Here is an 18,619-nt window from a genome sequence, read left to right as displayed (position 1 = left end):
AGCAACCTCATTCTAGAACCTACTGAGAATCAGAGAGTATGCTTCTAGTGAGCATACACATTAGCAAGAAAATATACTATAAAACAAATCTCCGCAAAAACGCATGAAAACTACCGCCACTTCTACTATTAATATGGCAACAATAATGGTTTTAAAAATTTTAGTATTGATGAAGCAACATAGATAACTACAATCTCTTATCAATGGTATCATTCGTATCTTCAATTGAGAGAGACGAAAAAAAAATCTGATTACCCAAGTTTTGATAATGTTTGAAGTTTCTGCATATAATAATAATAATAATAATAATAATAATAATAATAATAATAATAATAATAATAATAATAATAACATTTTAGGTAGACTGAGTAGAATGAAGCCTCCTACACTGAGGTACAAACAAAAAAATTAAAAGCAAATCACTAACTGATTCTTGCTTGACCGAAGTGTAACTTTCTTCTTTCGCAGGATGCGTTGACGTGACATAGATGGAACTCTTAAGTATTCGTCACTGCGTCACAGTTCTTATGCGATTCAAATTTTCGAAAATGTCGAAGTTATTCAGTGTTAAAGTCACGAGCAGTAAGAAAGAAAGGATATGAGCAAAAACACAATAACTCTATAATAAAAAGAATAATAATTACAATATTAGAAATAACAGTAATACATAACTTCTCAGATTTCTTCTCTGTCTGAGAGCCTTCCCCAGTCCTCGCTCCTTTTCGTCAGCGTTCGTCCTCGGATGCAACAAACAGCTTTTGCCATAAGGAGTTAGCATATCACAACAGTCTAACTTAATGGAAATGTTTTTCGTGCGTATTTCTTTTGTGCATCCAAGAGCAGGTTTTTTTGGGGGGAATACTTTTACTTGGACACAAAAAGGAAGAAGTAATTGTGGTACTAAGATGTAATGACAGATTCTTATTCTTCCTAGCCTGACTGAGACAGCTGACCGAGGAGGCATTTATTTCATCGTTCAGGAAACGTTGGCTGTAATTTAAAGATAAATATTCTTGGGTTCTTGATGTAAACAACAACAAGGGGTTTTTCTGTATTGCCCCCTTTGAAGTACTGATGTTCCATCTGGGGTTATTTGCTGTTTCTTAGGGAAGTCGCCTGGACTCGAGACTGAAATATGCAAAGTCCACACTTGGGCTTGGAAAATACTAAGTACGAGAGAGCTACAAAAATTCTAAGTTCAGTTACCATGACATGGGCAACACTTTCACACTCGGCGCACACCGTCTGCTCTGACTTTGTCCTGTATTCTTACTCTTACTCTTACTGCTCCACCTTCTCCTTCTTTCGCCCTTTTATAATATTTGTATCTGGTGACAGCCGTGACGTCATGGTTCGAGGTATGCCGGCTAAGTCCTTATTCATCCCCTCTCACCTGCTTCTCTCACCTTTCCCTTATGCTCTAAAATAATGATGCTTGCTTGTTTCTGTCTGGCAACAAAAACTGTCTGGAGGGCCATTAAACTTTTTTGTCTTTGGTATTTGCTTAACGTTACCCGTTCGTCTCTCTCTCTCTCTCTCTCTCTCTCTCTCTCTCTCTCTCTCTCTGTGTGACTCACATTCTCGAGTTCACGCGTCTTCATGATTGATTCATGTATAAATTTTTGTATGAATACCCTTATGAATACTCTCTCTGTAACAGTCTTGAAATGTTAAAGTAAATTCACATGCAAGCATAAATTCAAACTGGTTGAAATCTAACTTGAGGTAATGCTGCAAGCAATCTTTAAAATGTCTTAGAAAATCCAAGCATACTATAAACTACTTCAAATAAATCTTAATTCTCAAGACAGTGAAACAAGACTTACTATCCAAGTTACATCAACTTTACTTAGTCCTCAGTCCTACCTAATAGGTGGAATTTGCTGTTACCTATCCTGCCATGTGAATACTTTCCGGGACTGGGATCTCTGGCGGTTCGTTTTCTTCATTTCTTCGACGAATAATGGCGAGGACTATGATGATCAATGATGGAGTCATCACCACCGCTAAGAAAAAGTTATGCAGTTCTTGATAATGTTGAACTGGACGACTTGCTTCTTTTCTTCTATTGTCTGGATATACCATCTTGAAATTGTGAGGGTTTTGTTCAACGACTCGAATCGATGTTCTTCTATTCTTTTTTGTCTCTGGGATGAAGACGTCTGCAGAACTGAGTTCGCATCCATGGTGTATCTTCAAAATGGCAATCATTTAAGTATATAACATTCTCGCATTTAATACGAAAAGGCCCCTCCTTAAGGTTAAACAAGTAAATAAAATCTTGCAGGTTGGTGATTTTAGTTTCTTGAATAATGCACTTCCTGAAACTGACATGAAAGGATATCTTGATTATTTATAAGAGTGTATATGCAAGATGTTTTTGGCTTGTGATTTGTATTTAAATGATTTGCATCACAAATCGTGTAGTTGAATTGTGTAAAGCAATCGTGTAAGTTCTCTTTGACTTCTTCAATGTGAATGGGAGTGTCTTCCTGCATAAGGAATTTCGTATGTTCATTACCAAATGTTGAAGTATGATTAGCAAAAAAAGTAGGAAAAGGGGTAACAGAGCAATGTATAATTATGCTGACAATATTATTCATTATTATGTTAACTGTTTACTCAAGTAAGGTAAAAAGGTATTGCTAACGCGAGTCATACCAAATATGTACTTCACCGTCTTCAGTAAAAAAAAGTAAAATAAATGAATGAGAACTATATATGTGATAAAAAAAACCTGCGTAAATAAGAAAAGTTAACGACATATATCTTTAATCGTTGAAGCAATCGATGACTGAAATTTGGCAATTAAAAGTTGACCTAGTTTTGTTTATAAACAAATGTTTGTTTATACACAAATATGTACATGAGACATGACATAGGACTTCGGATTTCAGTAACTTTAACATTTAAAAAATAACATAAATGTCACATGCTTCCGAACATTTCATTATAAGTATAACTGTTCTAAGATGTGCACAAGCAAAGATTTACTAAACAAAGATGAAATGTTTCTGAATAATTTGTGTGGTAAATGACTGTAAAAAAATAATAGAAATTTAAACTGAGGGGGGAGGTTAACAGACTTAACCATGCCTAATGTTATAAAAGCATAAAAAAAAACAAGAATGTGTGCTAGAACGGTTGTGTTACATGGTCAAATATTCCCTCAACTACCTGTCTAGTGAACATATAAAAGTGCAAAATAAATACGAATCACCACAAAAAATTTTCCATTACAAATGGTAAAGGTTGTACAGGGAACAAGAGTCCCCAGAGGTCACGACTTCCATGGGGACGAAAAATTTCATTAAATAGGATTAACATCTGAGCCGGAAAAATAAGAGAAGCTCCGTAAGTACCCTAATTAACCATTCCCAATGGCGCCAAGGGTGGAAAAATTAACGTAATTAGTTTAATCCTACTGTGTTGACAGAAAAAAACGCCCTGCGAGGAACTAACTTATAACGAAGAAATTCATTATCTTCCGGGAATTAAAAAAAAATTTATATAAAGTTCTAAAAAGAAAAACATCATGCAATAAACTTAATTATTTACAAACTGTAGAAGAGGATATTTAAAACACCTTTTATTTGTGTTAATAAGAAGTTTTCGAAAATTTAATTTTTGAAAGGTCCTTTCCTGTTAACTAATTTCTTCCCTTTAAAATTCTGTTACAAATTATTATAAGAGCATACCTCATACGCAATCTACGCATATTTTCGTTGATTCCCTACCAATAGGCAGTTCGAAACCCACTGGTGATGAAGCATTTAATTCCCATTGGGTGTTGGTTACTCCTGATGTATATTAAATTGGATATTAAACGAAATTTGTGGCTTTATATACATATATATTTTTACGAGCCTAACCTGGGGTTGATTTATCTAACCATACACACACTCTGAAACTCAAGACTTCACAATTTAGGTCTTATTACAAGGATCAGAAGGACATTGCAAGGGAGCTCCTCACTAGCTCCGTGGCACTGATATTACGTTACTTACAAAGCAAAGTGCCACTCTGAAAGATTTACAATCTATGGTAAAATTCTTAACTATAGAATTTATTACGGGGGAAACATCTAGATGACATAAATACACAGATTCTGCCTCGTAGGCATGTAAGTCTTTAGGAATGAATCTTGAAGTGATCTTCCACGTCGAGAATTAAGGAATTGGCACCAGGGGCGAACAGGTGGACACAGCAGCAAATGCCTATTCTGCAAGACAAACTTACTGTCACCTTGATGCTAAGAAAACATTTTCCAGTCCACTTAGGAATGCTGAAGGCTGAGAGGAAGTACATGAAATAGCAAGGGGTTTTAATACCATGGCATTACCTGAAAATGAAAATGTTAACACTTCACTATTTTTCCTCGAGACTCCAAGGGACAGAAATATCAGAAAGAATGAAAACTATAACAGAAGACTGGGCGCCGTAACAACTCCAAAACCCAGACTCCTTTCCCGTAGGATGAGCTGTCTTGATAAACATAGCCAGACTTTGCAATAAGGCAAGGGACTTGGTGGGACTATTGCACGACAAAGAGATACAGGGTCAGAGAGGGATAGGGTGGTCAGAGACCGACCTGACAAGGAATCTACTCTGATGCTGGCTGCCAACGAACTCTCCTTTCTCCCTGGGTCAAAGCCTATATATAATCTCTGGTGCAGTCTCCAAGTTCTTTGTGTCACATATGGGGTTTGACCGTTATCTGCCGGCTTCCATGTTTTCGGCGGCAAACAGGAGCGGTGCTGGAAATGAGAAGACGAAAACCCAGGGGATATCAAAGGGTGACAAAGGTGGGATTAGAGGCTCAGAGAAAAGGGGTGGAGTTTTTCGTGAAGGCTCGAGAATTTTAGCGGATGCCAATGTCACAGTTGTTTTGAACTCCCCAGCTCCTCGGTTCTGGGTGGTCGTGTGTTTGACACACCGTCTGTAATTTTACTTCATTTAACTAAATTTGAAAAGTGATTGAAGCTTCACGCGCTCTTGCAGACTGCAATCAGCACAAGTTACAATATATATATATATATATATATATATATATATATATATATATATATATATATATATATATATATATATATATATATATATAATTACCAGGAACAAATTTAGATCCAAAGTACCACAGGAATTAACGGGATAGGTTTAAGACCGGTACCGCAATTAGTTAAGAAGCCTCCAACAATGTCGTTCACAATATATCACATGACACAAAACTTTTTTTAACTCAAATGAATATAAAGGAATGAGAAATCTATCCATAAAAAAAATCTTCGTATTATACATGAAAATGAATTTTTAAACTAACATTTCAACCTAGATTTCCGTAAGCCACAAAAGTTATTTACATAAACCTATGGCCCATTAAGGAATAACATACTGTGCTTAATTCCCTAAAAGATTATCTCAATGAAGTGCAATGTTAAAATCCCAAGGATATCCTTTACTGTAACAAAAATTTCAAAGGTATTTGAAAGAAACGACATAAATTCCATTTCGCCAAACATCCTACTGACAAAGGAAAATGCTAAACATTTCCCGATATGCGTGAGACTCATATACAGTATTTAAACAATATTATCTTGCACTGATAAGCTAATAGATCGTCGTCATGCTATTATTATTATTATTATTATTATTATTATATATTATTATTATTATTATTATTATTATCTAGTAGTATTTTTTTTACATCATAAATTTATTTATGGCCAAAATTAGTTATACAAAATTAGTAAAATTGCAATGTATCCCATTAGCGTTTTTATTGTAGGTTACCACAAGTCATGCACAGTTTTTTTTATTATATAAACTACGACCATCCAGTCTATTCTGATGTCTTGTCATGAAAAATTGTATAAAATCCCCGTAGACAGATTTAGAAACGCACAACAAATTTGAGGCATAAGACAACCCCCCAAAAAGTCCCGAGTATTATTACCACTGCGATAGGTAATACTTCACAATAAAATCAACATCGGCAAAATAAGAGAGAATTACCCCATTTTAGAACACATTATTTAATACTAATTTCCGATTTTTCCGACAAACATTCTCACTGTCCTAACACACCCAGATCTATGAACCTTAAAACAGAAGCCAGTTTGATTTCATCGCCGTCAATAAACTGGAAATGAGTTACTTGACTTCCACCAAGGTGCTAAATAAATTAGACTTAATTGGTCCTTCCAAATGAGAGAAAGGATAAAGGAAATTGAAAAGATAGGGAGAAATGTGGCGGGGAGGGGGCAGGAAGGGGGTAGTGGTGAGGAGGAAGGGCACAAGAAGCGAAGATGAAGAAACCGGAAACAGGGTTAACTGCAGATCCAGTGGATGCTCAGGCAGCAATGCAGACTCACGCTCGCGTATCCACAGCCCAACAATTAAGCGCCTGGCTGATCTGCAGCCGAGGTCCTATAATCGTCATAACGGCGTTTCCAGACCTTAATACATTTCGGAGAAATTGATTTAATCGTTAGCCTCACCTCCAGAGCGTCCAACTTCTATCGCGCGAAGATTACAGGCTAGGTAGCTGGAATTCTGGGTATCTCCATGAGCTATTTATGCTCGTCCAATTAACGTTGCATACTGCATCACGAACATAGCTTGCAGCTGCTCTAGGATGGAATTTCGAAAAATTTAAGACTATACCCCAATCTAACTAACTACGAGGCCTCCTCGACGTTGAAAACACGAACCTTGTTTTATCTCTACATAAAATAATCATAAAAAAATTTAAAAAGTAAAGAAGCCAAAAATCGAGCGCGTTTTGATTTTATTATCTACCTATGACTTATACCATTCTTTTTACTATTCTTTTTCTTTTTATCCATCTCCAAACTAGGCTTTTATCGCTTCCTTTATCATCTCATGTCGGGTTAATTAAATTCCGTATAAAATACGCAATTATCTCCTCATCAATATCACTCTCAATCAGAGAGCAATAATCTCAGCTTTCACAATCCATCATCCTTATTAGGAGTGATGATAGCTGAGCTTTACTGCCCTAAAATGGCTAAAAAAAATATACACCAATTATTCGATTCTTATGGCCAAATTAAAGGAATCAACCCCAAGAGAAATCCGCTCTCTTTCTCCCCTTTCCAACACTCTCTCTCTCTCTCTCTCTCTCTCTCTCTCTCTCTTTCTTTCTAATCTCAAAGCGTTATACATTATGAATGGTTACATTTTTTCAGAATATCATATGAAAAAACACTTTTTTTAATCTCGCTCAAGACAGCATCACACCTAAGGTCTCCTAACACCACCTCGTGTTGCCTTTCTCATTTAACGCCGGAAAAAACTTTGTCTTTCTTTAGAAACATTGATTATTTAAATTCTTATAATCCACATTAGTGAGCAAGCACATCGACCTTATGTGAATTAACGACTATATTTAACATGCACGAATGTTATCACCAAAGATATAAAGTGACAAAGAGGAATAATAAGAAATTGAAACGAGTACAAAACACCGCAGGCAGAAACGGGCTTTTGTCAGTGGAGTTATTGTTACATTGTGCTTTATCCAATACTGTATTGTGAACGAAGTATTAAGGTTCTCAGGTTATCTTCCTAACTAGCTAGCTACATACGAGTCCAATCTATTTGTCTTGTTCCATATTTCACCTCATTTACGAGCTAATCCTCCAGCCAGCCCTTTTAGTCTTATCAGGACACTGTTCGTGTTATACCATTGCAATTGCGAATAAAAATAATGATAGGCGACTGATTTTATCCATCAACATTAACTGGGATAACATGGTATTCTGCTATTCAGTTAACTCCCGGCCCACTTGGACGATATCTGCATTTAAAGAATAAAGTCAAAAACATCCATTCTCGGCATGACATTATGTTAGACTAAAAATGATTGACCAACAAATAAAAAAATTCTGGAGAATGAGGTTACCAGGGCAACGACGTTGATGGCGGTTGAAGATGTTAACATGATTTCCTTATACTTACAGGAAACATGTTTTATTTTATGTTAAAAAGGCCAATTTACAAATGACACTTCCCAGCTACAGAAGGGCAGTAAATGCCAAAGAAATGTTAAACGAAAGAAATAAGATGCATTCGATCTTCAGATGGGTTCCAGTAGCAGAGTCATCATCATTAGTAAATACAAAGACATCATTAAACTGTGACGCCAGTTTTAATTGACACATCCACATAGACAGACATCTTTAAAAAAAAAAAAAAAAAATGTTTCTATGTCTGCTTGTTAAAATTTGGACTTATAAATACGTCTCTGACAATACAGGATTTTCCGATCCAAAACTATAAAGAATGAAATGTTGGAATACAAATAACTAAAAAGATCTGTAAATAAAGGAACAGACAACAAAACAAACAAAATTAAATAGCGTGGCTTTAAGTGAACAAAACAAGCACACAACAAGCGACCCTTACCGCCGGAAAGTCTTCTCAACGTTGTTATAAATATGAAAATATTTTGCGAATAAGCTTGCTATCGCCTAACATCACTTCAGTCTCTATTATTCATTCTTATTCTAGAGATGCACACTCCTATTTCCGAACAATAGATAAAATGGAAGGTGGATCATAACTAATAAATGAATTATATATATATATATATATATATATATATATATATATATATATATATATATATATATATATAAGAGTATATATATATAGGAATTAGATTTGCTTTTCTCAAATGAAAGTTAAGAATGTCATATGACCGAAATGTTGTTGGTAAGATGGTCATCACACTCAAAAGTTTGGTATTTTGAACCCTAATTCCTTCCAGTGATTAGCAATATCACAAATGCTAATCAATGGAAGGAATTAGGGTTCAAAATATCAAACGTTTGATTAAGATGACCATCTTACCAACAACCCCTTTCGATCATATGACGTTCTTGAAGCTCATTTGAGGGAAAAACAAATCTAATTCTATAATGAAATGGAAAACTGTCCTCGCACAAAGGCTTGGAAACACTGGATTCGACCTCAAATTCCTGACAGCATTTCTTTCTTGAACCTTGTTTTCCAACGCAATGCTGGGTAAGCTACTTGTCAGTCCTCCGGTTGTTTTCGCTCACGTCCTTCGAATTGTACAGATGCTTCTGCATTTATTACATAGTAATCATTGCAAGGGGGGAGAGCCTCGATGGCTCAGTCGGTTACAGCAGCAGCTTCGGACTTCGTGAGAACGTGGCGCGGGTTCAAACCCGCAGCCGGCTGATCAGAGAGGCAGACACTTTGCTATCCGTGCAGTGACATCCCGGGATTATATATGTAATCAACGGATAGGTTTGCTTTAACAAATGGAGTGTTACAGACTAAAAACACACACAAAACAAAGCCACTACAACACCTTCTAAAAACATAACAAACATCTCACACGTCTCGAACTCTCGCCATACCCACGCAATAACTTCTCGCTGCTGGGAAGAAAGGGCGTTGGGTCGGGTATGGTACATGAACATACGTACCGGGTCTAAGCGATGTCAGGCAGGGTAGCCGATCGAGACCACAGGTCTACCTCAAAGCCAACCAAAAGTCCTTCAAAGAAGGTGATCAGCTTGCACCCATACAAAAAAATGGGAATAAAAGCACGTTAAAAGAAGAAGAAGAAGAATCATTGCAAGGGGGAAAATTTGCTGTCTGCTTAATTATTATTATTATTATTATTATTATTATTATTATTATTATTTGAAAGCAAAAACAACAACAGAATGATTCATAGTTATATGGATTTCTAGGCATCAATTTCACCACAGGCTACATACATGTTTACCTAAAATTAGCATCTTAATGTTTATATTAAAAGCATTGCACTCTACCGGTATTAAGTGCACAGTCTCCTTTATACACACTTCAAAGAAATCGTGCAAATGGAATCTAATATTCTCCAAACATATAATGTTTCGTGAACTCTGTCCTAACGGGAGGAAGACCTGTTACCATTATTACTTCATTAACCCTGATGTTATGTGATGGCAAAATTAAAATATTTCCGCTAAAAAAAATTGCAAAGGGAAAAATATGTAAAGTACAATATATGAGCAACATGAAAACCTTATGAACGGATCTTAACTTTTTCATGAAACGTGTTTTGCAGTTCTCCTGCCTTCCAAAAAAAGTATACCTTAATTTTACCAGACCACTGAGCTGATTAACAGCTGTCCTAGGGCTGGCCTGAAGGATTAGACTTATTTTACGTGGCTAAGAACCAATTGGTTACTTAGTAACGGGACCTACAGCTTATTGTGGAATCCGAACCACATTATAGCGAGAAATGAATTTCTATCAACAGAAATAAATTCCTCTAACTCCTGCCTTCCATGTCTTGGTAAGGCGAAAGCAGAGACTAAATAGGAAGTGGATAATTTAATAAATATGGCTTCAGGGGAACCCACGAGCAATTAAATTGGCTCGATTTCCACAGAAACACAGGGGAAATTTCTGAGTAGACAGTGAGTATTAGTAAGGTAACTCATGAGTCGAAATCTGTCTCGAATTGTGGCTAAGTACAGTGAGGTAACTGGTTGTACGTTATATATATATATATATATATATATATATATATATATATATATATATATATATATATATATATAATGTGTGTGTATATATTCATACTGTATATATATCCATATATGAATATGAATTCATTATGTTGGATTGTGATCCACCTTCCACTTTATCCTGAACGCTCGGTGCTGAGAAGACACGTGCTCAATGCAAAAATATGTCCTTTCAAAGCAATGTGAGATTAGGAGGCAAAAACAATTAGCGGAGGCGGAGAGGAGATTAATACCGGTCGATATGTCAACAGCAGATACACACCAATCGGGAGAAGTGCAACAGAAATCCAAATGTTTTCAAGGCGAAAAACACAATGAATGAAGTCGTCTGTCTTGTCCTCTGGTTCTATCAGACCATTCTGGCTGGTCGTTGAAATATGGAAGAATTTAATTTATTTATATATATATATATATATATATATATATATATATATATATATATATATATATATATATATATATATATATATATATATATGTGTGTGTGTGTGTGTGTGTGTTTGTACAGACATACATAAATTCACAAATATTAAGCTAAAAATGTCTTTTATATTCAGTTCACTCTACCTCGGGAATAACATGCTCCCAACGGGGAATTAAAATTGATAAGCGCTTCGTCACGCAGTGAGCTTCGAGCTGCCGACTGATCGAATGATTTATTGGCTGGAAAAACACGCTTACCATCGAGCCATCAGAAGGTATGCTGATTCTGACTCTGCTGCAATACATATGCCTGTTTAATTTTGGTTTTTGGTTCACTATAAAATAAAACTACTGTGGCGGCTTTCTCTGTCCGTCCACACTATTTCTGTCCGCCCTCAGATCTTAAAAGCTACTGAGGCTAGAGGGCTGCAAATTGATATGTTGATCATCCACTCTCTAGTCAACAAACATACAAAATTGCAGCCCTCTACCCTCAGTAGGTTTTATTTTATTTAAGGTTAAATTCAGCTATAATCATACTTCTGGCACCGATATAAGTGGTACCAACAATGCAGGCCACCACCGGACCGTGGCTGAGTTTCATAGGCCTCGGCTAAGAATTTCATGGACTGTGGCTGAGGCAACCACTGGACCATGGCTGAGTTTCACGGGCCGCGGCTTAAAGTTTCATACAGCATATATGTACAGAAAACTCGATTGTGCCGAAGAAACTACTGCGCAGTTTTAGTTTTCTGAAAAGAAAACTACTTTTTCGGCTTTGTCTGTTCGTCTGCACTTTTTCTGTCCGCCCTCAGATCTTAAAAACTACTGAGGCTAGAGGGCTGCAAATTGGTATGTTGACCGTCCACCCTCCAATCATCAAACATACCAACTTGTAGCCCTCTAGATTAAGTAGTTTTTATTTTATTTAAGGTTAAAGTTAGCCATAATCGTGCGTCTGGCAACGATATAGGCCAGGCCACCACCAGGCCGTGGTTAAAGTTTCACGGGCCGCGGCTCATACATCATTATACCGAGACCACCGAAAGATAGACTTATTTTCGGTGGCCGTGATTATATGATGTACAGAAAACTCGACTGCGCCGAATAAACTTCGGCGACTTTTTAACTTGTTTACTTGTTATACCTAGAATCGATATCAACCCACCTCCACCTTCATAAAATCCTTACATTGTGAAACTATTGTACCTCACACAAATAATTATATTAATTATAAAAAAATAACAACCTCGCCAAAATACGAATCGTTTCCAAACCGTTCCTTAAATTCCCATCAACTCTCATATTTTAACCTTAAGGACCACAGCTTTGTGTTACCGAGTACCCTTGCCCAAACACCTACAGCAGAGAGAGAGAGAGAGAGAGAGAGAGAGAGAGAGAGAGAGAGAGAGAGAGAGAGAGAGAGAGAGTCTTTTTTCCCCATAGGCTGAAATCACTTATTTTCTTTCTTCTACGAGAGAACGAATAAAATAATTCCCCATAATTTATGTATACATAATCTCTTTCTACAAGTTGGCCTTACTTGATGTTACATGCTATCATAAATTCAATGACGCCTCTTCCTTCCGCTGTAAAACACTCTTCTTATTCTCAATTGCCCTTGATCCAACAATCAGTGCCAGAGCATCAAATCAACCAAATTTCAAAACCATCCTAATCCTACGGTTACCCTCAACGCATTAATTGTCGACTCTACTCAGTATCAAAAAACCTTTTTCATGAAAGAATATATATCTATGTACTAAATCTGAAAGCCTTTCGGGTATTGTCATTCAGTGACGAACAGAGTCATTGATACAAGTGGAGTATTTTGAATCAGTCGAGGATAATTTCGCTCTGCATAGCATCCACTGGCGTACAGTGCTTTTCATTCCCATTAAAGCATCGTGCAACAGATGCAGCCAGAAAGGTAGCCTGCACCAAGTTCCATTATCAAAAGGAAAACGAAAATGGACCGTTGGTTACCGTTCAGTTTTCATCACCTATGCTTGCATCTTGATGCAATTTCCGTTATTTATGAATATCAGCTTATATAATTAATTCTATATATTCAAATACCTTGGCATCTAAGCAAATTCCAACTTGAATGGAAGGTGCTGTTATGAAAGCACTGCTAAAATCTCCATAAATTATTTTCTTGAAAGGTTGAAGATGTTAAGTCTTCAGATATACTGCAAACGAATCAGTCACAAAACACACCCCTTGTATCTTATCAGTGTTTGGGTTCATATGAAGTATGCGTGAATCTTTTCAGTCATATAGTTACCCTCAACTTCCGTACATGTATACAGGAGTTTGTGTGTGGAATGCTAATATATATATATATATATATATATATATATATATATATATATATATATATATATATAGTTTGTGTGTGGAATGCTAATTCCCCCATCGGCTCTGCAGTTGCTATATCTAGCTATCTCCAAAAAACGCGACCGTGTTTAACAGCAATGCTTAAAGTTGTCATGATTTGACCAATGTAGTTTTTGCTATAAACATTATTATATATGAATCCTAATGAATCGTAGGAGCATCTGCGAACGTGATGCAGATCAAGAAACTACGATGCCGTTATTGAGGACAACCTTCCTTCTACTTTTAACGTGCTTGTTTTCCCATTTGTATGGGGTAAGCACGATGCCTTCTTTTGAAGGATTTTCCTCATCGCTAAAAATACAGCGAAAAACGGCTTGACATGATTGATAGGCTGTCGTACTAAACTCTGACGCTTCACCGCTTTTATATTTCTTCAGGTTCCGTTGGTTTCCTTCCTTCTGTTACAGGAACCAACGCTTTTCTTATTAAATTGTATCAGCATCTTAAGGAAGGGTGTCCCTCAGTTCAACCGATGACCACAGGGCGTTAATTGGCCTGGGACTCCCGTGAGTTGGTTAACGGGTCATTATCGTCTTAATTGTGTCAAGGAGAGGGATGAAGTCAGATGGCTTCATTAAATAAGTCCACAGACACACGGGAGAGAGAGAGAGAGAGAGAGAGAGAGAGAGAGAGAGAGAGAGAGAGAGAGAGACTGTTTTTAAGAAACGACTATACCATATATAAATCTCTCACATGTAAGCAGTCCATTCTTTAACGGAAGGCTTACAATGATCCACATAAAAGGAAATACCCACAGGGTCCGAATACTTTGTCAAATAAAACGAAGAATCCAAATTCATTCAAGTTATTGAATTCATTCCCGTTTATATTACTGCTTAATTTTCATACATAGGTAGCCACTAGCGGATCCAGAAAAATTTCATGGGGGGACCAATTTTCATATTACACACACACACACACATTATATATATATATATATATATATATATATATATATATATATATATATAGTATTAATATATATATATATATATATATATATATATATATATATATATATATATATATATATATATATATATATATATATTATTTCTTTAATCGATTTTTTTCCAGTTTTATATTTATGTTATTATCATCTAAATCTTCAATATAATTATTTTATCACTATTTTTCATGGGGGAAGGGCACGTGCCCAGGTGCCCCCGGCTAGATCCGCTAGTGGATAGCGTATAGAACACCCATAGTAAAAGGATGCTTGCAAATAATGAGATGGAAATACTTCTAGATACTAATAAAGATAGGTAAGGATAGTTTCTTAAGTATATACAATATGATCAATTCCTCACTATTCAAGTTTGCAGAAAAAGATAAAAACTCACACACACACACAATCACAATCACACACACACACACAGGGTGAGATGAATATGAATTCGCAGGTAAGAAGCTCCTTCATTAATCCTCACATGGACTGGAAATGCAACGGTTCGGTGGAAGGCGCAGAGATGCTTGGCCAGCATTTCAGATCATTATTATTCATCATTTTTATAAATCTTTTCTCTGACTATTATATTCATCTCTTAATTCTTTACACATCTGATTCCTGATGAAAAAAAGCTCTACGAAACTTTCCTCCAGTTACTTTGGTACCTAAAACATGTCCATAAAAATTCTCAATATTAGTCATAATTCCGTATGAGATGATCGAAATCAGTCTGCGAGTAGCCCATTATTCATTTGCTTTTGGGGGCATTCTTGTAGATTACCCTTTTGGACAAAAAGATGCATAAGAATCAGTAGATTCTCTCTCTCTCTCTCTCTCTCTCTCTCTCTCTCTCTCTCTCTCTCTCTCTCTCTCTGTTGTTAGAGAATATTCAAGTAAATTACATTCATAATGATCTCGATTACTTTTAATTAAAACAAATGACTAAATTTCAATTAACAAGAGTAGGAAGATATTCTTTACACTAGTATTTTATTGTTTATTCTGCAATGTTAGGTTACCATACGGAAAATTTTCGAAGAGACTTCAAACACTATAACAGCAGCAACAAAAACAATAATAACCACAGCAAGAACCACAATAAAACAGTTGAATATAAGGTACGGATGGGCCTATAATCCAAACGTCATAAAAGTGCGTAAACCGACAAAAAGACATAGGACATTGTAGGTCTACGTCATTTTTTATGATCCGATTATTCCGAAAGGAGAGAATGTCCTTCAGAAAATTCTCAGCAAATTATATCCAATATGACTCGTATAGCCTATCATACTGTAACTTTAAGTTAAACACAGGCATATCCTGGTTTAGTAGAGTGCAATGAAATCGATTTTATGACTATTAAAATAGCTCTGAGAAAGTCTCTGTGTTTAAGTTTAGAATGGCGAACACGCTTGACAATATCAGACGATAATTATCATTGTCCAGTGATTCAAGTGCACCGATTCGAACGCAAACATTTCCTGTGTCACCTCCGTATTCAGGTGAACCTCATTTACGAAACACAACACTGCAGCATCGCGGAACACTTCTGACTTCATTCATATTTTCCTTTTTTTTTTACTATTTTAATTAATACGATGAAAAAGAACAACAGATTAACCAATTTTTCGAAATCATTGCCAACCAATCAGCTTCAAGGGATGGTCGTGACGTAAGTTGTGGGTGGGCTTAGCTGCAAAGAGAGGTGGATTTTGCTATATACGATGTACAGAAAACTCGATTGCGCCGAAGAAACTTCGGCGCATGTTTAACTTTTTATTTATTTATTATGATCGAATACCATATTTAAAGAGGCAAGTCAGCACTTAAGAGACCCAACATACACAAACGCACATACGTTTTATCAACGGCCAAACCTCTTTCCACACCAGACCTGGGGCAATGGCTTCTGATGCCCCACGAATAACCCCATCCCTAGCTCCCAGGAACTCTGAGGTCCTATACAAGTGAAAATCTATCATGGCCTGAGCAAGGTTTTAATTCGGAAGCCACAGAGTAAGAGAAGACACCACCACCGAGTGACCACGACCCAAGTATTATTTCCATTCAGTTTTCTCCTTCTTCCTTATTCCTGATTTCCTAATTTGCCTTTACCTTATCATTCTAGACAAATTGTACGTTTCTATTAATTCAATGTATATCATGAAACCGTTTTTGTTACTTCTCTATTTAGAAACACCGACAACGCAATTCATATTCAGTCTCTTTCCTTCTTGCATTTTGGGTCGTTATTGTCCGACACTGGACCGTAGTCCAGAAAGTCATAATGCTCACAATATTAGGAAAAGACGGCCTCCCTCCCGGCATCAAAGCTGTGCTTATTTCTTTCACATAACAATATGAGCATTATCTTTACCGATGTAAAACACCAGCTCCCCACCCCCGCCTCTCTCTCTCTCTCTCTCTCTCTCTCTCTCTCTCTCTCTCTCACAAACACACACACATACATTTAAAATGTGTTTTTTCTTTTCTGATTTCTCATCTTTCACACTTTATTTTCGATCCTTTTCCTATCTGCAAAGCAAGCGAAGTCTTCCTAAAAAGGAATCAACAGAGCCTGAAGCGAGGCTCATCCTATCAAGCGGCGGAGGCCTTCATTTCAGTAAAAACGAAATGAAAAAGACAATGGCGCACTCTGCAAAGAAATCCCTCGTTAAAATATTAATAACGAAGCTCCACAAGCTCACAATCTACATTATTTCCCTCATCCTCTTATTGTCATTTTTCTACTGCATTGGTTTCCAATAACAGTCAAGGAAACACACATCGGGCTCTCCAACATGAGGGAATGCGATTATAAAGGAAAAAAAATGCAGCAATCTTTCCGTCAATTTGTTAGTAAGAAAGTATGAGAACCTGTTTCATATTCATTTTAATTTGGAATATCTCGTTTGATGTCCTCCTCGGCCACAAGGAAAATTGCAATCATAAGTTGCTGAAAACAGACTCACAATCTTGCTCTCTCTGTCCCTACTCATCCAATAAAGTAGTTACTCTCGTCATCACTCTGAACCAATTCCAATGAGATTTTCTTTTTTAGTTAATTTTCTCCTGGGATTTAATCAAGGCCCTGTCTACCTGTCTAAATACTCATGCCCTGTAATTTCCTCTTGGTAAATCTCTAGCTTATTTAACTTTCTCTTTCCTTGTCGAGTACATCATTTCAACGCCACAGGATTTACTTACAATTTTGCCTCATTATCTAACACAAGGGATTTGGCTAACAGTCGCCGTGAGGTATTTACACCACTTCAGTCTGGATTACCTTCTCTGTCAAGCACAGCAAAAAGAAAAGCCTATATAGTGAAATAAAGCAACTTCTTCCTTCGTCTTTCACCGGCAAAGATTTTCTCGACTTCTGAGGAGTCCTTTTTATTGGGTTTCATATATTCTACTCCTATACCGCATAATTACTTGCATCAAACATTTCGGTATTCCCACCAACGAGGACTGTAAATTGCATACAGAATGGGGGTGGGGCTATGTTTCCTCATTAAAATCGTTTGGTTAACATATTCTGAAATATCCCATTTTAAATGAAAAAATTAATGAAAGCGAGAGTTACGACCTGTATAGAGTTTTTGCATTCGAAAGCCTAAAACTTCTTTTGGGGACAACGTAGTAAAATACAGTAAGTCTGTACTTGAAAATAAATAAGGGCCTGAAGTATTAAAATGGTATTTCATGCCACAAAAGAGACTAACCTTGTAAAATTACTCACTTTCCGAGCTGGAAGACAGAAAATAAAGTGCAACACTTCCTCATACTTCATTTACGAGATATCTAACTAAAGTTTTACTAAAGTCTTGTCAAAAACTAATGACGTGACGTTTTCTATACTATTCAAAACCGTTTTGCCTGGGGCTTCACAGATTGCCTTAGCTAACAATCCACCATCATAATGTAATGGAGTGTAATGAAAGTTATAACTTTTGAAAGACATATTTCATGAGGAGAGGTCGAAGCGTAGATTTTGACTCGGTGACGGCTGGAAGAGACTGACTAGTTTCCAGCCCTATGTGACTGAGCGTCATAGGAGATGGGGTTAGATATCAGTTGCAAGGGGTGGTGTGAATTAACTATAGCAATCTGACCCCTAAAAGACTTGCTGAGAGACCAAAAGGCTGTACCCTCCCAAAAGAGGGAAATATGTATGGTGAAAAGAAAGAATATATATAAATATATACATGTATGTGTATATATACAGATACATATATGTGTATATATACATACATATAAAATAAATATA

The sequence above is a fragment of the Macrobrachium rosenbergii genome, chromosome 12, assembly GCF_040412425.1.
Source record: "Macrobrachium rosenbergii isolate ZJJX-2024 chromosome 12, ASM4041242v1, whole genome shotgun sequence".
NCBI classification, from domain to species: Eukaryota; Metazoa; Arthropoda; class Malacostraca; order Decapoda; family Palaemonidae; genus Macrobrachium; species Macrobrachium rosenbergii.
This window is presented reverse-complemented; position numbering follows the sequence as displayed.